This window comes from Biomphalaria glabrata, chromosome 11 (assembly GCF_947242115.1).
Source record: "Biomphalaria glabrata chromosome 11, xgBioGlab47.1, whole genome shotgun sequence".
Lineage (NCBI taxonomy): Eukaryota > Metazoa > Mollusca > Gastropoda > Planorbidae > Biomphalaria > Biomphalaria glabrata.
Genome location: NC_074721.1, coordinates 17374137 through 17396542, shown reverse-complemented (window position 1 = coordinate 17396542; position 22406 = coordinate 17374137). Strand labels below are relative to the sequence as shown.

At 36.0% G+C, this 22406-nt stretch overlaps 1 long non-coding RNA gene across 2 annotated transcripts; it reads right to left on the bottom strand.

Moving 5' to 3' along the window:
• Positions 1–5031: 5031 nt before the first annotated feature.
• Positions 5032–19615, bottom strand: LOC129921785 (uncharacterized). 2 transcript variants are annotated; one of them, XR_008773760.1, is made up of 4 exons: positions 19075–19615; positions 17845–17990; positions 11627–11762; positions 5032–10391 (listed from the first exon to the last, which is right to left on the bottom strand). It is a non-coding gene; the product is annotated as an uncharacterized LOC129921785 (long non-coding RNA). The 2 variants fall into 2 exon arrangements; XR_008773759.1 differs by lacking the exon at positions 19075–19615 and having other exon boundaries at positions 17845–18252.
• Between the last annotated feature and the right edge of the window lie 2791 nt (positions 19616–22406).

Here is a 22406-nt window from a genome sequence, read left to right as displayed (position 1 = left end):
ATTCTACGTGACCTGGCGCTTATGGGGCTTAAGGGACACCTCCCCCGTTTTGTGGAGGAATTCCTGAAAGATCGAAAATTTCAGATTCGAGTGGGCAACTCCGCTTCTGACACTCATGACCAGGAAATGGGTGTACCCCAGGGCAGCATTCTGTCAGTCACCCTGTTCAACATTAAAATAAATAGCATCATAAATGCGCTGTCCCCTGGCATAGAGTGCTCTTTGTATGTTGATGACTTTGTCATTCTTACTTATGGTAAAAACATGAACACCTTAGAAAGGAAATTACAGTTATGTTTAAACAAAATTCAGGGTTGGGCAAACTATAATGGTTTCAAATTCTCAGACTCCAAAACAGTTAGTATGCATTTTTGTAATCCAAGGGGACTCCACCCAGACCCTGAACTATTTATACACAAAAAGAAGATCCCTGTCGTGAAAACTACAAAATTTTTATGCCTCACCTTAGATTCCAAATTTAATTTTCTCCCCCACATTAAGGAACTTAAGAAGAAATGCCAAAAGTCATTAAACATACTAAAAGTACTCAGCCATACGGACTGGGGAGCTGACAGAGATACCTTGCTGCTGCTCTATCGGAGTCTAATTCGATCCAAGCTAGACTACGGATCCATAATATATGGAGCAGCAAGGAAGTCGTACCTAAAAATACTGGAACCAATACAAAATGCTGCCCTGCGTCTCTGTCTCGGCGCGTTTCGTACATCACCTATCCCAAGTCTCCATGTGGAGGCTGGAGAACTCCCCATGGATATAAGAATGAAAAAGCTTGCAATGCAGTATATAGTCAAGCTAAAATCCAACCCCACGAACCCTGCTTTTGACTCCATATTTAACCCCACAGAGGTAGAATTATACAATCGAAGGCCTAACGTCATACAGCCGTTGGGCCTTCGAATGAGAGAACCCATCCAAAATTTAACCCCACCCATTGACCAAATCTCTAAAATAAAAACCCCTCAGAATCCTCCTTGGCTAATGAATAAACCCAAATTAAATTTATCCCTCCTTAATTTCAAAAAAGAAAATACAGACCCAAGCATACTACAAGTCCACTTTAGGGAACTGCAGGAGAGCTACGGAGATTGTGGCACCATCTACACAGACGGATCCAAAATGGAGGGAAAGGTCGCGTGTGCCTGCTCCTTTCGGAACAAAACAATCTCCCGTAGACTCCCCGATGGCTGCTCCATCTTTACGGCCGAATTGCACGCAATATTGCTTGCACTTATGGCCGTAAAAGCATCAGAAAGGAGTAAATTTATAATCTGCTCCGACTCCAAATCTGCATTGCAAGCTTTGGGGCGGATGAAGACTGACATCCCATTGGTACATAAGAGCCTGAAGCTGTTGGACCTAATAACAGCCGACCGTAGGGATGTCACCTTCATCTGGGTCCCCTCCCATGTTGGCATTGAGGGAAACGAAGCCGCAGACAGAGAAGCAAAGAGAGCCCTAAATCATGCGGTGTCAGGAACCCAAATTCCCTACTCGGACCTGAGACAAAGTATTGCCTCTGCCACCTATCGAGAGTGGCAGAACCGATGGGAGGCTGAGACTCACAGTAAACTCAGCAGTTTGTGGCGGATGTCAGGTGGCGGCCCACATCTAAGGGTCTGACAAGGCGTGGTAGCACAACCATGTCTAGACTTAGGATTGGCCACACCTACATCACGCACTCTTTTGTACTGAAGAGAGAGGAGCCCCCACTTTGCGAGTACTGTGACTCTCGCCTCACCGTGGAACATATCCTCGCTGATTGCCCCAGATACCAGGATGTCAGGGCGAAATATTTTAGAGCCACTAATCTAAAAACACTATTTAATAATGTCGACCCTGGGAAGGTACTGGGCTTTATTCGGGAAGTGGGGCTATCTACGAAGATCTGATTTCTGAATTTGTGAACATGCACTATTTACATTAGATTTTTACCAAATATTTAAATTTTTACTACCTTTACTATTTTAACTGTGAATAGACCTTGATTTTAATTATATGACTGTATAGAATCTGGCTCTTGTTGTTTAGAGAGAGAGTAGTCCTTAAGGGACTGCAGGCACGACATGGCCTAAATTGTGCCGATGTGCCTCAAATAAAAAAAAAATCAACAACCAATTTTATTTTAAGATATATATATATATTATACTGTAAGCTGTATACATATTTATGTATATCCTGTCATTCAGCCAACAGGTTTGGATTTAGTATTTCTTTAAATCTGTTTGATATTGTACTTGAAAACTATTAATCTGAGCCCCATTAAAACAAGAGGGAGTGCAGTGGATGAGTGATAAGGGAAATTTTACTTTTTTAAAATAAGAATCTAACAAAAGTAAACATATAAAATATGGTGCATTCTCCTTAAAACTAAAACCTGGTGCAAAGGTTTAAAATGTTGGCAAAAAAAAAGCAACATCAATTAAATATTCTTAATTCCCTTTGCAAAACTTACTGAGAAGAACATGTGTGTTGTTCCCTCATAAGTATCTTGACAGAGGAAATCTTGTTTATATTAGATTTGAATTAAGCAAATTAAGAAAAAAATTATAATCATTATTTCAAATGGTTGTATCTAAACCTTATGAATTATTTTTCAGTTATAAGTATATTGAAATGAATGGATAATCATGAAATTGTTAAATAATTGCTGCTATCATTCCATTGACTAAAGAACCATAAATTTATTTTTTTTAGTAATTTCAAAATGATTTTTTTCAAGCAGAGTTCACATAGATCTTGAGTGAAATTTTTCTTTTTTTGACTAATGCTTCAATTTTATTGTATCATTAGTTTTTTATTTTTATTACCCAGAATATTTAAAAAATGAGTACACTATTTTCATGTAATAATGTAACTTGGTATTCACACATCAAAATACGCTATAATCTTTAGGCCATATAGATTTGTATAAATATAAATTAACTTGTTTAATTACATTGTAAATGTATATTGTTTGGATAAGAATAAAATTTTTCTGTAGACAATTATTGTTCAAGATTTGTTGATGCTCCTGCTTAATAAATTATATATACAGGTCATTAGTTTTAACACACTACTGAAACAAGAAAAACTGGTCGCCCCCCACTTCCATTACATAGATGTAATAAAACGTGACCTCAAATCAGTGAACATCAATGCTGACAATTGGGAAGACATAGCTTTAGACCACAACAGATGGAGAGAGACAGTGACCAAGAAAGCTATGGACAGTGAAAGTACATGGGTCTCAGCTCAGGAAGAAAAACGTACAATCCGAAAAACGGCCAGCTCCTCTACCACCGAAGCAAAAGTCACCTTAACCTGTGCTATCTGTGGACGGGAGTGTCTCTCCAAAATAGAGATCCACAGCCACATGAGGAAGTGTGCTCTGAGATGAAACCTTAGTCTTTCTACGACTGAAGGAGGCCAATGATGATGATGATGATACAGGTCATTAGTTTTAACACGTCTGATAATAAATGACAGTACAAGTTATTGAATGAAAATTTGTCATTATTTCAGCTGCTTTAGGCCTACTTCAATGTGAGGTACCAGTACTTTGATTGTGTCATATAACAATTTAAAGCAACATTTTGAAATGAATAGTGTGTAGAATTGACAGTAAATACATTTAAGTGATGGGCTGTGATCTGCATGAATTGAGAGCTGATCATGTATTGAATTTGTGTTTTTGATCTTTACTTCAAGTAAATGTTAATGAACAATTAATTTTTAATTAATAAATAATTAAAAAATAAATACAATAAACCATAAACATCTACTTTATTTTAATAATTTTTTTTCATCAGAACAGAATTTCCAACTTTGCATTCTTAAAATAAAATATTATTTATTTAGAGTAGAGTCAGAACACAAAATCATAGTTTTGAAATTAAGTAAATTATACTAAGCTGTGATCCTTATAAACATTTGTATATAGACTACACACAAGTTAATTATTATTTTTCATCAAATTGCAGGAACTAGTACATGTACTTATGCATATTTGACAATAAAAAACCTTAGTCAATGAAATAGTAATACTAGTAAATGAGATAAAAGTAAACTAAATATCATCAATGCTATTGAAGCCACACTTGTTTCTTTTTATCTTGTTTGGTGGACTGCAATTAAAGTTGCTATTAATTTTACTGATCGTCTTAACTGAAATGCCAGTGTCGTCTCTTTGAATCCTAAGCTTATTTTCTTGGTTACTGGAAGTCCACATATTTGGAGTTTCATTTTAAACACCTATACTTTCCGAAATGGCCTTCCGATAGGCAAAACCTATTTGCCTAACATGTCATATGCACATAAAGAGGTACCACAGAAATGCTTTAAAGACAAGCTTAGGCGCCAACTTGCTTTAACTGACATAGAATAAGAGAGCACCTGGTTGCATACAGCTTCAGAACGAGACAGCTGGAGGTCACTTACAAAGGTGTGGTATACACCAATGAAAATTAATTGCTGAGGGTAGACGGCAAAAAGAAAAAAAACAACTGATTCTACCACAGGTGGACAATGGTTATGCCTGTGCTCAGTGTGGCATAATATGTAGGTCACAGCTGGGGCTGAGTAGCCACTGGAAACATAGCATTCCTCATAAGTCTTCGGAATCAAAGACAAGCCTATCATTTTTGTAGAATAGTTTGTAGCTTCTGTAAATGCATGAAATGCCGTCACAAATGACACAAGTCCTCTGTGACTTAGATGGATTATAAACATCTTACTTCTTTGCCTTATATTAAATGGTCCTTCTGTCTGTTCCACTAGGTACTTGCGTTTATCTAAATATCATTGATATATCGTAACATGTCAACAAAATAAAAACTAGAATCTCTGCAACTGGTTTACAAGTCAGAAGTCATCAATAACACTTGCCATTATAAAAAAAAAAAAAATTAGGTTACTGATTAGTCAAATTAGTGACTGATTATTCGATTCATTTAGGCCTATATTTTTTTTATGTGAATATATAATGATCCTTTACACTTTGTGACTTTACTAGTAGATCTATACTTTGGAGTAGACTTGTTTGTTGAGCTAAAGTCGGAAGTACACATTGAATTTTACTGTGATCTAGACCTAGTAATCATCTAGTCAAATGTAGTGATCTACTAGATTTACTAGATCTAGAATCTAGATGTAGAGTCTAGTAGTAGAGAGAGTAGGCCTATCTGTCATATCGTGATCAGTAGGTGGCTGAAGTTTTATAAATCTATTCCATGACAAAATCCCTGGCTAGATTTAGATCTACTGGTCTAGACATCTAGATCTAACTAGAATTAAACTAGAAAACTGAATTAGAGAAGTAGCTTTCTGGATCTAGAACTAGAATCTATATATTACAATTATTAGATCTAGTTGCGTCAAACGCTTAATTTTTGGTTGTTGTTTTTAATAAATGCACATAAAATACATTGTATTTTGGCAATAAAAATACCCAGTTGGTAGTCAAGTAATTCTAATAATTAATTAGTGAATGACTCTATCAGTATTTGTTTTAGATCTATCAGATTCATATGACTTATTATTTATAATTATTTTATATCGTTCGTCCAAGAAAATCTAGCTCTATTTCATTTTAGATTAGGCTATAGTTTTGTTTTTGTTTTTTTTGTCATTTTATTTAGGCTACAATATTATCAAGATTAACTTTTTTCTTTGTTTCCCACGAGACGTGTATGCCTATATCCTAGTCCTTTCGATAATAATAAAAAAAACGATTAGAAATGCTTAGCTTGGAGTGTCAAAACTGTATTAGGCCTCCTATTTTTATTTCGTGCAATTTAGTATATCGTAACAAATACGCATTTAGCGTAGAATTTAAGTCATTGGTTAATATGCATGACTAAATGCATGACGCGTAGGACGTAATCATCTTCTTTTCTGAAGTAACGTCTGTATTATATAAGATAAGATAAGATAACGGTAGACAGGTCTTCATCCAGATTTAGTGTAAATAAACCAAACACAGAAACAATGAAAGATTGTATTTTCGGAATTTAGATTCTATTTTTTGGAAAAAAAGTGGCATTTTATAGGGTGATCGAAAAAAACAACTTTTGTGACGATCTCTTATTCAGGAAAATTGTATCTATTTTATCAGATAGTCAGAAAATGCATAAAGTTTTTACAGATCTAATAAAATATAGTGTGGGGAAGTTTTACTCTCAATGAAGGTCAATCCAAGTGGCTCTCGGAGTAAATTTCTTCTTTGGCATCATCATCGATTTTTCAAAATGGTATGGTGCGCGAAAAAAGATGCGCGACGGCACTTCGACTCTCTTTGTCTTTGTAAAAAACTCGAAGCTGGTGTTCCATTAGTATAGTTCCATGGTTAAACGTAGCTGATGATCCTTTCACGTTATTTCTCTTTCGCTACGAAAATAAAATTAGTTTTGCGAAAATGGGTTTACCCGAAGTCGATACATTCTTATCTATTAAAAACGAAAAGAGCGATAGCTTTGTTAAATGAATGGGATTAAAGTAACATACATACATACACCGCACATTCTACTTTATAATATAGATATATATCTCTTTGTACATACATTTATTGTTTCAAGTTAAAGTTTTAAATAACTAAAACTCAAGAAAACATATCAGCACTTTGTTACGTCATGATTATTAAAGTGTTTGAACTATAATCAAGGCACCTCTGAACCCACATATGTCACAAGTTTATAGCATCAAGATCTGCAAGTCAAATAAACATAATAAACACGTGACAAGCTCAGTGTCTAGACAAAGGGGAACTTGGGAAGGGACGGTCTGGCTGCCTCGCAAGATGAAAGAAGCTTAGATCGTCTCGCGCTAGAGATAAAGACAACAATGTTGATAGACTTTACACAAGGATAATGGAGGCTGGCCCGGATGGGCAAGCTGGTAAGTAGCAAATGTGGTTTGACATTCGTACTAAGAAAAGGGGAGATAAGCCATGTAACACGACAACGTATACAATTATACTTGGAAGGGGAAAATAGTAAGGATGAACTCAATAAATAATAATTAATGCTGTGATAAAATTGGATGACATTGTCAGCAAGCTTTTGGCCTGTGACAGTCATGTCCTATCAGAAGGGGGATGTGGGTTTTATTCTAAGGAAAATCATTTTCGTCAGCAGCTTGTAGTCTGTGTTTAACAGGGAGATCAGTCTGAAGTCACTTGGGTGTGGTGTTGTCTTCGGTTTTTTTTTTTGGTAATAAAATAATGTATGCGAGATTAAAATCTGTGAGCGTCTGTCCTGTTCCTGGCATTTCTTTGTAAAGTGTTAGTAGTAGGGGCCCTATCTGGGAGGAAAAGGATTTGTAGAATCCGTACGTCAAACCGTCAGGGCCTGTGGCTTTATCGTTTTACTGTAATGTCTAGGGCACCCTCAATTCCTCTAAGGTAAAGGGTCTGTCTATAATTGTTTTTTTCTGTCGTTATTGTCTTACAGTTTTCTATGAATTTTTATTTGTATGTCTATGTCTGTCAGTTCTTTTTTTATACATATTTTTTTAAGTTTTTCGTCATTATTTCCGAATTTTTAAAACAATTTTACGTTTCCATTCCATTTCGTCTTTGTCTTTTATGGTTTTTATTGTCTTGTCCTTTTGTATGTTCTGTTCTATCACTAAGAACACTTTACTAGACTCTTCCGCCATTCTAGGTTTCCTACATAAAAACTAAAAGTTTCCATAAATGTGTTGAAAATAGTTATAGTAGGCCTATATAGTTATCTTCCCTAAGGAGTCACCTGTGTTTGTTACTGGTAATAGTGATTAGTTGCAAAAAAGGTGTATATTTATGAAAAAAAGTTACATTTTTTCGCTTTTAGAAAATAAAAAAGTAGCCATTGCATAAGAACTTTAAATAGTTTAAAATATTATTATGTTGAATTTTCATTATGTTTTCTAGTTTACGAAATCTAAACGGGACGGACGGAAAGACGGAAGGACAGACATTCCACACAAAACTAATAGTGTCTTTTCCCCTTTAGGGGGCTGCTAAAAATACATTTATTTATAAAAAGACAATTCCTCCTTTGTCAAACTTTAAAAAAATAAAATAAAATATTTACAAAATTATTTAAGAAAATGTTTGCTCAAGCCGGATATCGAACACGTACTTTGGCTACGTCAGATTGAAGTACCAATGACGTTACCCATTGAGCCAGAGGACATTGTACAATTGTGTAATTATTTATTACTGCTTTCATTATATAGACATCAAGAACTAGATTCTCTGACTAGACTTCAGATCTATAACTCTCAAGATCTAGTCTAGTTGGATAGATTGAAAAAAAATCTGGCTACCCTGTTTCTTGGTAGATTTTGACCAGGAAGCCTCTTTCACGGCTATAATGACTGGTCTTCTGAGCAATGAATAAGCCTCACTGTCTTAAAGTTAATTAATATGACATCGATACACGGGGAAAGGACTCAAAATATAGGCTAATACATTTTCTGATTTATCTTATATTATTAATTAAGATAATTACACCCTAAGCATATCTACTTGTCAAAATAGTCGTATATAGTAATTTCTCTTCCTGGCTGATTTAGGCAATCTGTTTCATGCTCTAAAGGTATTGTTACGAATCTCACTATCCAGGCTCTCTGCTGCAAACTGAACCACACACCGCCAACTTAAAGAATTTGACAACTCAGGGCTCCAAAATAACATAACAGTTTAATGTCAATAAAATAACAGCCAATACTGTACAATTAGCAGCACGTAACACAAGACTGTACAAATATCTCTCCGTTAATAGCCGTACCGCCGTATCAACTCTTGCACTGGTCTCTCTGTCTTGTCTCGGACTTGTACTGAGCCGTCGTAATGAACCGTAGATCGGGAAGTTGTCACTCCCCGTCTCTGATACCTTCGCTCTTTATATAGGGTCCCTGCTGGCCTTCTAGAACCGGACAGAACGTCGCTCGACCATTGTGGGGGGTCAGATGACTACATCCTCTAACGCACCTGAGCGCTGTCACGACGCCGATCTTTCCCGAACCGTCTTGTTGACACTCGTCTCGGCTGACCGTCGTAACTCGTCACGGTTGACCGCTCGTCTAGCGCTGGCCTGGGGCGATTTGCGTCGGCTGACTACACTCACACCACTACCCTTATCTGTGCCACCACCAGGTTTACAACAATATTGAAGAAGCATTCGTATAAATTTGACCTACCATCAGAAATAAGAATTGCACCTTTATCTTTGTGTCTTTCTGTTTATTTTATTAGGTTGATAACACGTTTGTGTTTCAGACATTTCAAATATTAATTCTTCATACATTGTTCTAATACATAAACCTTTAAAGCATAGAGCCAACACTTAATCCTAGAATCAGTTTTTCGTCTTCCGAAATGTTCTAAATCAAGTCTCTGTACCTTTTTGTTATTCTCATTGAAAAGCCTATTCATTCAAATTTACACTTTAGTTTGGCCCTGAGTCAATGTCTTCCAATTGACATTTCAGCGTTTTATACACGTTTTCTTGTAGTACGGATCAAATTTAGAGTTGTCATTGCTGTATACATTATTATTTGTGCTGTCAAAACTGCTATTCTGATCAGTTTTGTCTGGAAGACCCGTGACATTGGATGCCACATTGTATATTTCCACAACAGAGAGCGAGTTATTGCTTGATCCTCTACTAGTCTTTATCGGAGGGAAAGAATCAAATGACACATCCTTTCTGCTTGCATTGGACGTATTATACATGTGCTGAATATTTCTTGATATGTTTCTCAAACTAGAATACTTGGTAGGTGGATTAGAGCAGATATCGTCAATGAATGCGTAATGCGATTCTGGTTGCTCATTTTTAATGTTCGCGCTGGTCGTATTTTTATACAGCGGACAGTTCATACATTTCCAGCCTTTATGTCTTAACATGGACAAAAGCACAAAGATCGCTATGCATGCGCACGACATTGTTAGTAGAACGGCCATTATAATAATATAATGGCAAGATTGAAGAGGCTTTGTGTTAGAATTTGTGAGAAGCTCGGACCCCAGAGTTTTCCGGGGCTCCATAGATATCATCATATCATTATTATTAGATATTATGACGTCAGGAGACCCAGACATTAGTCTTGCATTAACCAGTTTTATGTTGACAAAAGAACGAACACAAGTATCGTTGAGTTTCTTTGTAACGTCTGAAAAATGGATGGAAATAACAGGCTTGCTGTGGACTACTTTAGTACAGTTGATCAGGAATTCACCGCTTTTATCTTCACCGACCTTACACGTGCTCACTAGATTCATGTCCTCACTTTTGCCGGCGTATTGTCCAGATACATTTTTAATGTCAACCTCACAAACATTTGGAAGTTTTTTTTCCGATCGAGCCAAACAAGGACTCCTGACTTTGTTGCAAAGACACGCATAGAATCTGGAAAGAGAAATATAAATTAAACGTTTTAAAATGTAATATTTAGTTTGATAACTCTGGATGTAGTGGTGGGTAGTTAAGTTAATCCTAATTACACTCTGGGCGTATTTATTAATTCACCTCACAGTTTTGAATTAAAATTAGACGTCCTTTTTATGGACAAAATGGAAACTAAATTGTTCGGCTATTACAAAGCTTATTTTACTCTCTCTCTCTCTCTGTCTGTCTGGGTTGATTCTTTTACACGTCTCATCTTTCACTTCCCATCGACAGATCAAGTTAAAATTTTGCACAATTCTTTATTGTCGATGACAACCAGAGCCGGCTTTAGACTTGAAAAAGCCCTAAGCTATTTGAGAATGGGGACCGTTAATATATCCAGATATCATGTCAGTACTTAATAGGATTTTCGAATATTTAAAGGCTAAACGTATATACTATTTAGAAAAGTCTTAAACCTTCTTGGTCTACCGCTCCTTTTCATATTTTTTCCTTTAAAACATCCACCAGCGCCTCCCCCCCCCCTAAGAAAAATACAAAGAAAGAAGCGTGAGAAGACAAATTAAACAAACATTATGTCAAATAACTTAATTGATTACACACACAATTTATTTAAGTTTGGAATATCAGGGTCCATTATTCTTATGTTTAATTGTTAATTTTTTTTTATTTTTTTTTTATAGTTAATCACTAAAAAATGAAATAAAGCTAATGGGAACCTCCTGCCTTCTGACAATATTAGAAATGTCCAGCTTTAAATTAGCCAAAACAAGTCGAAGTTGTCCTCTAGTGGCTACATCCGGTCTATTTCTTTGCTTATTTGTTACGTTTGTTACGCCGGTTTAACCTTGTATGTTATTGGGAAAGAGAAAAATAATTTCCTTTTGACCACAATTTTGGAATTTTACAGTATCAACTTGATCAGAGAATGCATGAGGGAGAAAAAGTGCTAACAATTATTAAAGGGGACTAAACCCGACATATTTAACCGTATATTTTAATACTATGAATCATTTTTCTTGTTGGTGTCAAACAAAATAATTAATACCACTAATTAATTTACTAATTAGATGATTTTGTATTGATTCTTGTCTACGCCAATGATTAATTGTGCAAAGTTTGAACATTATCCGAGAATGGGTTTGGGGGAAATAACGTCTTCAAATTTTTTACCAGACAGACAGATATAGTGAGCTGATAAAAGCTTTGTACAAAATAAAGCTAAAACTACTTACGTAGCTAGATTTGATCTTGAGAATGTAATTCTTGTACCATTTTACTTGATTGTTAACACAGTGTCATTAGTAGCAGAGGCGGAACTCCAGATTGAAATGACAATAACTGACATTACCACGCCCACTACCATTTTAGCTGAAATAAATTATTTGCATTAGTGAAGAAATAAGTCAATGTTTTGTGTCATTTATAAAGACAATGTCAATAGTGAAAATAAACAAGACTACGAAGAGAGTTTGAGTTACATCAAATATTTAGATGCGCCTCCAGAGGTCTCAGTCAATGGGAAAGAAATGTTCAAACCATGGTCTTGCTTTGATTGTCAAATGTTAATGAATCATTTTTAAACTTGAAAACAAACTGAAGATTTGAACGACAATGAGATTTCCTACGTAGATTACATTTCATCTTTTTTTTAAAGGAGAAATTTTGTTTTCAAAAGGTTTTCCAGATTTATTTTTAAAATAACAATGTTACAGACAGACGGACTGACGACACATAACTACAAGCGGATTTTCATCTTAAGGGAAAAAAAACAGATTGTATGAGACTTTTTGGGGACTAACATAGCCCTCTGACAGTTACTGTTTACACGGAAGGCGCGCCACTGCCCAAATCACTGCCTAATAAAACGGCTCTAAAGATTCAGGAACATCTTGCGCACCGTCTTGTAAGGTCTGTATCTATGGGCTTATCCATGGAACTATACTAATGGCTTATCATTAGAATTTTATACATTCGCTTGTTTTCGTCTATAGGGAGCAATGGGACGGGGTAAGAAAGCTTCAATTTTTGTTTAAATTTATTTTTCATTAATTACTAAGACTGCTTGAACGCTTTCACTAAAGATGTTTGCCCTCCATCATGGACTACGGTGGCAAGACCGTACTACAAACAGCGATGTCTTTGCGAACGCCGGTATGGACAGTATAGAGAGTTTTCTTATGGTTCGACAATTACGCTGGGCAGGACACGTTTCCCGCTAAAAGTTTGTCGACGTAACAGAGGTGCCCGGAAACGCTTCAAAGTGCATCTAACCTAATCCCAACTTGCCTTAGCTGTTTCATGCGGCTTCACTCTCAAAGATGGCGGGATACACATGTGAAACCAAAAGAAAATCCACTGCCGAGGACAGACGCAGAAAATCGTAATCGACCATCGGAGGACAATGGTTATGCTTGCCCTGCAGTGGCATAGCTAGGGTAAGGTTTGGTGGAAGTAGTAAAAATCATTTGAGAGATAGAAGTGCCATTAGAATAATTATGACCGTGCCGCTGATAACTTATCATCAAAAGCCAAGGTGTGGTGCAAGTACGACCATGTGTCACTTTATTTTATTTTTGAATCGCTCTTTCTTGAAATTGGGCGCGTCATTTTTAACCATGAAATAAGGTTTTATCTTTTTTTAATAAAGGCTGACTTCACTCATATCAGGATAACACTTTTTTACATTATCTCTATATTTATACGTATTAAATTTTTGTAATTTATTATGGCATTTAATGTTAATTTTATTCTTATCTAACGTGGTACACTTTTTTGTCATTTAAATAACAAATGAATATATTAAATATTGCTAATTTCATGATTTTTAAAATTACAATTTGTTAGATAAAATGATCAGATGATGAAAATAACAGGGGATGAAATGACCGGGGATGAAATGACCAGGGGATGAAATGATCGGGGATGAAATGACCGGAGATGAAGTGACATATACAACTAGATGGAAATGAGAAGGCTGACACACTCGCCAAGAGTGGGAAAACTTACTCACAAATAAACTCTGCACTCGCCTAGAGTGAAATGAAATGACCGGGGATGAAGTGACCGGGGATGAAGTAACAGGGTATGAAATAACCAGGGGATGAAATGGCCAGGGGATGAAATGACCGGGGCTGAAGTCACCGGGGATGAAATGACCGGGGATGAAATGACCAGGGGATAAAATGACCGGGGATGAAGTGACCGGGGTTGAAATGACCGAGGATGAAATGACCGAGGATGAAGTGACCGGGGATGAAATGACCGGTGATGAAGTGACAGGGGATGAAATGACCGGGGATGAAGTGACCGGGGATGAAGTGACCTGTGATGAAGTGACCGGGGATGAAATGAACGGTCACCCTAAGGTATATGATGCCTAGTGCGGCAGCTCCTCGTGATGCACCCACTTCTAAGAAAATGAAATAAAACAACGAAATGATTGTTTTTCTACTTAATTGTTAAAGTATTACTAATTTGCCAACAAAATTAATTAACAAGATACTAAAAAAATCTGAGCTGCTTTCTTGCTGGCAAAATTGAAATCTATTTTTTTCCCAACAATTGCCAAATTAGTGTGTTGCAATTTTTTTCAGTGTCGATTGCCACTAAGTAATGATCAGTCTGAGTCTGAAAAAAAAAAAAGATTGCTCTCACAGAACCTTACTTACCACAAGTATCAGAAATATGGGGGGGGGGGAGACAATATTTACAACTGAATCATCTAGCCAACATTTTTTAATATTAAAACTTAATATCTCAATCATTGTCCTTGTTTCAGAAGTTCAAATGCTTCTGAAGAATCTGCGACAAATCGTAGAAGTCTCTTTCGCTCCAGATGAAATTCGCTTTTGTCAATGTCGTTATGAGCACTATCGAGATAGAGTTCCATCTGAGGATTCACTAGTTGGGGTGGTGACAAAAATTTATATTTACCTACCACATTATGATATTGCTCATATCAAGTTATTATTTTTTGAATTATCCCGACCAAGGAAGAATAAATTTCCATCCTTAGCTCTTTCTTGTGTGTTAATACAGAATCTTCACCTTTTTCCTCTGGCATCTTGTGGCTCACACGTCTTTGAGATTCTGCGCTAATCACCAAATCACCAAATCTTAGCACATGCATTCTATAAAGGTAACACTGGCTTCAGCGAAGTTCTCCCTACTAGTAGTTTAGAATGTTTTTAATCTTCATCGTTTAAGTGCGCAGTCTCGAATTGACAATCTCTTGAAGGTAGACTTACACGTTCTTAATTCAGTTAATACAGGGGCCAAAAACCAAGGTAGGTAAAAAAAATGAAGACGGCATAGTAACTAACAATTGCGTGCTTCAGACCTAGTAGAATAGCTTTCATCTGTTCTAGTCAATGTTTCTACAGTTTCTATACCTAATGTTTGAAAATGAATCCATAATTAACTTAACGACTTCTCCACTGGTCCTCCAGCGCGTTTTAACCAAGCGCTTAAGGCTAGTTTCAGTTATTTTGTTGTGCGATGTGTTGAAGTCGATAAAAAAAGCTGTGTAAACGGACCAGTGTACCGAATAATGTTACTGAATAAATTTCAGCTTCAGCCCGAATTCCGGCCAAACTCAGAGAATGGTTCGAGCAAATAATGAGTTAAGATGATGTCAATGAAATACTACAGAATTTGTACCCCATCATTATCCATTACAACGTAACATCAACCTTTGAAAAAAAATGTATCCTGTTTTGTGATGTCAGATGAACTGTTTAAAAAATTGACCAATATTTGGCTCATTATTATCACCTAATATTACAATATAGGCTCGTTTTGTATTTGTGTACGTGTTTGGTCTGGAACTGAGCTTAGTTCGAAGCAAATGTTCTCTCAGGAGTGGATCGTACTAGGATAGTATTTTCACAAACCCCTAGAAATGAATTAGAGTTTGTCTTTGTCATTCTTCTTCAATTTGTCGCGATGCCCATTAAGTGACACATTATGCCATTTTAGAGTCGAAGGCATTTATTTATAAGCTCTAGATCTAGATGAAACCAGCGTACTGAACAATGGAGTAACAAAAGGTGCGTGAGCGTGTAAAAGTGCGTTGCCTTCAGAGATTTCAACAAATCTAGTCAACTTGATTCAAACCTGGTTAACAGCCTACGTTTAATTTAAGAAGAACAGAGGAGATTAATTAATTAATTATGTAAATTAATTTCTAGTCAACATTTTAAATTCAGTAGTTTGTCTGTGTTCATGGATGTACAAAACGTTGATTTTATGGAGAAAAATTATCCTAAGTTTGATGTCCCGTGCGGCCCGCACTACTCGCACACGGCTAGCTATGCCACTGTTGCCCTGGTTGTAGCAAAATATGTAATTCACAGTTGATGCTGGGTAGCCACGGGAAATACTCCATTCCTCATTAATCTTCGGACTCGAAGACAAGCTTTATTAGGTATTAAGAGTAATCTAATCGCAAATAAACGTCCACGAATATTTTGCGCCGGTACGTGACGTTTTGGCGCCGCCGTTTTGGCGCGAGATATCATTTGACGATAATTTAATAAGCACGTAGCTTTTTTTTTTAATGAACCCTTGAATTCCAGCGACTTAGGCAAATAACCATGGTGTCTATGTATACTTAACTTAAAGTATTTTGAGAAACATGGTACATGTATTATATTTTTACTTATAATAATAATAATAATAATAATAGATAGAAAAACAAAGAAAATATGGGAACCTAGGCTTGGAGATTAAGCGTCTATGGAAATTGTCCAAAACAACAATATACCCCATTGTTATATCAACCGAGGGGATAATAACAACTGACCTCACAGACACCTTCAAGGCCCTTAACATTCCTAGGAACATCTTCGTTGCCTGTCAGAGGGTGGTACTGCTGCAGACCTGCCACATCACCAGAAAATTCCTCAGTGGAAACTGTTAAAGGGACTACGATGAATTTTGTTTCTCTTTAGCAAAACTCGACCCTGGCAGCGCCAGAGAATGACTACTCGTTCATTTCTAACATAATAATAATAATAATAATAATAATAATAATAATCTTTATTATCCGTATAGCTGGAGATACCATACAGTCATTAAAAAAACAATGTTAATGTAAACAAATAATTGCATCAATTTTTAGTCTATCATCGTTTCATTTTGTTTTTAATTTTAAAGTAATATCTTAAAAATTTTTTTGAAAATAAAAGTGCGCCACTTAATAAACACACATACACAAGCCAAAATGTTTATTAAAGAAAATGATGTGAAAAACAAACACATATTTACATTTAGTACGTGAAAAATATGTCTTAACACAAACACTCATGCAAAACATAGATATGAATAATTCTTTTAAAAGAAATAATACAATAAACGTACATAATGTATTTCGCGCCAAAACGTCCCATCGCCAAAACGGCTGGCGTCAAAACGTCCTTCGCGCCAAAACGGCGGGGCCAAAACGGCGTCGCCAAAACGTCCTGCTTCGATTTGCGCAACGTCTTCTAGGTCTGGATTTATGTTTCAACCATTAGAATTGTATCAGATCTGAGTTGATTTATACCTTCGTTTTATAGGAATTTTTTTAGGTGGGGGGGGGGGGGGGGGGAAATAGGGCAGGAGGTAAAGAAAAGTTTCAATTTTGTTCATACCTCTATCATTCATTCGTTTATTTAGAGTAAAATATTCTCCCTTAAAAAACAATCATAACATGCTAAGATCATAAGTTGATACAATCATCCTAAGATCATAAGGTGATACAAACAACTTAACATCAAAACCTTGATACAAACAACTTAACATCAAAACCTTGATACAAACAACTTAACATCATACTTCTATACAAATATCTTTAGATCATAAGTTGATACAAACATCGTTAGATTATAAGTTGATACAAATAACTAAAGATAATAAGGTGATACAAACATTTAAAGATCAGAAGTTGATACAAACATCTAAAGAGCATGAGTTGATACATACAAATAAGTATCATAGTTTGATACAAACAACTTAAGATAATAAGGTGGTACAGACATTTAAATATAAAAAGTCGATATAGGATACATACTGTATGTTTTCAACTTTTGTGCCTAACCAGACCTGTCATCGAACAAAGTCAAACTAGTTTAAGATATTCCGCAATATTTCGATTTAAAAATCAAGCACTACATAATACTCATGCGAGGCATTCTTCCTGTCTCTCTCGGGACTCCATCACAGGGCTTAGTGCTCTCGCATACTACTGCTTGATAATGGCTCTGAGTCAGTTGTTTTTTTTCATGGTGTTTGGTTTTTATTTTAATCTTGATTCCATATTTTTATGAAACTTAGTTTATATTCGTGCTTCTATCCCCGAAAGAAAACAAATAAAGAAAAGCTAACTCTTACTAACCAGATTAAAATAGAATATACAAAGTCAGCTGCTCTAATGTTAAACTAGCTAAAAGTACATAGTAAGTTAACCTACCTGTCTTAACAATTGAAGATGTTCCATACTGAATTAGCAATAACACAATACGCTACTTCCTACTGGGTTAGAGCAACAAATTATCCAACGTGTTTGAATACATTTCCAATGCACAGGAGTAATTGAGTAACTGAGCTTAACACATACTGTAAGTAGAGAGTTCAAAAAGACACTAGTACGATAAGAAGGGAGAAAATTGGCTACTAAACAACACGAACTGTGTTGCGTTTGAAGTGGTCGTAACAAGAGATCCGTAACTGATAGTCTCAAATTATAGAAATGACCTTTACAAATTTTCCAATCTTTTAGATGTAACAAAATAATATTATTTTCTTCTTCTTCTCTACTTCTTCTCTATCTTAATTTCTCTCTATCTCTCTCCTCTCTGTCTTTCTTTACCCCCCCCCCTCAATATTTACCTTTCTCCCCTTCCATTCCTCTTTTCTTCCTCCATCCTTCTTATTCCCTCTCTTCCCTCATTCACGCTTCTCTCTCTCTCTCTCTCACTCTCTCTCCCTTCCCACCATACTCTCCCTCTCTCTCTCTCTCTCTCTCTGTCTCTATTGCACTCTCGAGATACTGACTCTTTCTTTTTCAAAACATATATAAGGGAAAGAACTACACATTTACACCCAAACATCGCAATACTGTAAGATTTCGTTCTCCTTTTCTATATCATATGGTATAGAGTTTCAACTTTCTCCAGCAATGGAAAGTAAGAGCAATAGCATGCACACAATTTGTACCCGACAGACAGACATTCGATATAGTAGGCCTACAAAATGACCTACGACGTCGCAACTTGTGGGCAGTGGATATCAATGGTTTGTTGACTCATACAGACCTGTGACGTGAAATCAAGATATTGGTCTCCACCGCCCACATCGCCAACTGGCCACATCGCCTGGATCTAATTTATGTCATCAGATGTTTTGCTATTTATGTAATTAGTAATATATTAATATAAGTCATTGAGTCAGATCAATGCGTGTGTTGGAAATTTATGTGTTTTTTTTTTGTTATACATTTGTTCTAAATTTACACAGATGAAAAAGAAATTATATGGATGGAGGGAGAATAATCTGGAATTTTTTCTACAAATTATAACTCGTAGGCTTCCAAAGACTACTTCAATTTTAAATAATTGTAACTTAAGAATTAAGTACATAAGCACTTGGACTAGAGCGTGATAGTTCAATCATAACTAAAAAGAAATATAAAACATTTCACATTAACTGTCCAATAATAAGAAAGCAAAAAGCTTTTCTGTTGACACATCCGAGTAAAGAATGAAATATTTAACTGACGACTTCAATGCTGGACTGATACAACTTGATATTACTAAGAGACCACTTAAAATGGTTTATCTTCAAAATCCAGGCGCATAAAAACACCAAGTGACTGTAAACGCTGACGTATGAACTGGACACCGAAGTATGTCTTAAGTATGTCCCAAGATGTCGAACATGTTTTTCATCTTTGACATGTGAGTCTCATGTGGCTTCTTTACACTCGTACACACATACATATATACACACAATCACGTGCCTCGATAGAGTAGAAACAAGTACATATCTAAATCTAGATGTGGCCTGCTGGAATAAGCCTGGTAGCCACTAGACAGTAGGTTGTAGTTGTAGCCAGGTAGGCACTAGACAGAAGATTGTAGTTATAGCCAGGTAGCCACTAGACAGTAGGTTGTAGTTGTAGCCAGGTAGGCACTAGACAGTAGGTTGTAGTTCTAGCCTGGTAGCCACTAGACAGTTAGTTGTAGTTATAGCCAGGTAGCCACTAGACAATAGGTTGTAATTGTAGCCAGGTAGGCACTAGACAGTAGGTTGTAGTTGTAGCCTGGTAGCCACTAGTCAGTTGTAGTTATAGCCAGGTAGGCACTAGACAGTAGGTTGTAGTTCTAGCCTAGTAGCCACTAGTCAGTTGTAGTTATAGCCAGGTAGGCACTAGACAGTAGGTTGTAGTTGTAGCCATATAGGCACTAGACAGTAGGTTGTAGTTGTAGCTAGGTTGGCACTAGACAGAAGATTGTAGTTCTAGCCTGAAAGCCACTAGACTTGACTAGACAGTAGGTTGTAGTTCTAGCCACTAGACAGTAGGTTGTAGTTATAGCTAGGTAGCCACTAAACAGTAGGTTGTAGTTTTAGCCAGGTAGGCACTAGACAGTAGGTTGTAGTTGTAGCCAGGTAGGCACTAGACTTGACTAGACAGTAGGTTGTAGTTGTAGCCAGGTAGGCACTAGACTTGACTAGACAGTAGACATTTACGTTTAGTATGTACGTCCCCAATTAATGTAGTCTAGACCGACTGTCTAGTTTCTTTTTAGGTTTCAGTAGGATAGTTTGTCGTGTCTTTACCGATTGAAGTGAAAGTATTTTGCACTAACGTACTTAGTGAGTTTTCTTTTATTGATATGATTGGTTGTATTTTGAGTCTTGTTAAGTATTTTCTCTATATATTTTCTTTTTTTTTTCTCAGCAAGTTTAGTTTCAAGTGCTCTTTTCGAAACACTAACGGTTTTCCATATAGTTTGTAACGCCATTCATACAGCGAAATTTCCAGTGAAACATGATCACTGAATGTTTAAAATGAAGCATTTATTTACAAATGATAGATGTGTCACTCGGTTAAGTTTCTTCATAATTAGATTCTCATTACTTTAAAGCAGTGATGCCCAAAGTACGGCCCGCGGGCCAGATCCGGCCCACGACGTGATTCCATCCGGCCCGCCGAAATGTAGGCACAAAGTGTAGAAAATCCCCCCTTCCCCCTCCAAAAAAAAAATAAATTAGAATGTGCAAAAATGTATCTGTACTTACGTTAGGGGCTTAGAGCCCTCAATTTTTCTCCTGATTGATTGGTACCATGACATTTAGCATTTGCGCATTTATGAAATAGGTATCTGAGTGTAGAATGTACGTTTTCAACCAAGAAAAGTGACACGGTTCTTTACTTTTTTTGTGGAACATGATAATAGGCCAACATATTTGTTTTATACAGAAAGTGTGGCTATTTAAAAAAAAAATATATATATAAACGACATTATAAAACAAATATTACGGCATTCTTGGTTTGTTCTGCGAATAAAAGGTTGTTAAACTAAGCCTAGAAATTGGAGGATTGATGGGAATATTTTACCAAAAAAAAGACAGGAAAATGACTCGGTTGTAAAACTAGCACATAATCTAAGTACAGAGATGAAGCCCAATGTTGCTGATATTTTAAGTAGAGAAATGAAGCTGAGGCGGGAAAAAAAATATACATTTCAAATATCACATTAATTAATGAAGCACTGGATCTACGGGTTTCAAGTCTATCGTTTTTGTAGGCCTACGTTTTCGTTCATGTGGCCCGCGACACGAGTGTCGGAAATTAAAATGGCCCGCAGGTCGAATTAGGTTGGGCATCACTGCTTTAAAGCATTGGCTTGTCAGTTAATATATATTTGTTTTGTTTTTTTACATAAAATTTGTATTCACTTATAGGCTACGACGGTACGACTCAACAGGTTACTGTAATGAATTTCAATTAGTTTTAAAATATTAGTATTGCAGGCAAATATAATAAACAATTCATACTAACATTTCATACTAACATTTCATGCTAACATTTCGTACTCACATTTCGTACTCACATTTCGTACTAACATTTCATACTCACATTTCGTACTAACATTTCATACTAACATTTCATGCTAACATTTCATACTAACATTTCATACTCACATTTCGTACTAACATTTCATACTAACATTTCATGCTAACATTTCATGCTAACATTTCATACTAACATTTCATACTAACATTTCATACTAACATTTCATGCTAACATTTCATGCTAACATTTCGTACTAACATTTCATGCTAACATTTCATACTAACATTTCATACTAACATTTCATACTAACATTTCATGCTAACATTTCATGCTAACATTTCGTACTAACATTTCATGCTAACATTTCATACTAACATTTCATACTAACATTTCATACTAGCATTTCATACTCACATTTCATACTAACATTTCATACAAACATTTATACTCACATTTCATTCTCTGGGTTCTACAAAAGAGAGGATGTTAGAACTTCAATGAAGGAAAGAAGTCTTGTCTTGTAAAGTGAAGGTCAAGGTCTCATGATTTGAATAAATAACATGTTTACAACTAATTAAGGTCGAAAAGATAAATACTTATATTACTAAAAATAGACAATGGATCTTCCTTGTTGGTATCTGTGCCATGAATAGGCTATGTTGAAAGGGAGGTAATAACTAAACTGTCAACTAACAGCTGAACTGAGGTGAAAGCCAACAATGAAATGGGACAATCAAAAGCGATGTCGATTCATAAATATTGAATAGATATTGAGGGGAATCCATCTCTGTCGACGCTCAACCAAATACTGAAGTCCCAAAGTCTTCTCAGTGACCGACACTTGCGTATCTCTATAATGACAAATGAACTGTTTTCTTTATTCCAGAACTAAACCTAGTCTTTGTTTTTATTATGGCGTGGATTTTAAAAAACCTAACCCGAAAAAAAAATAT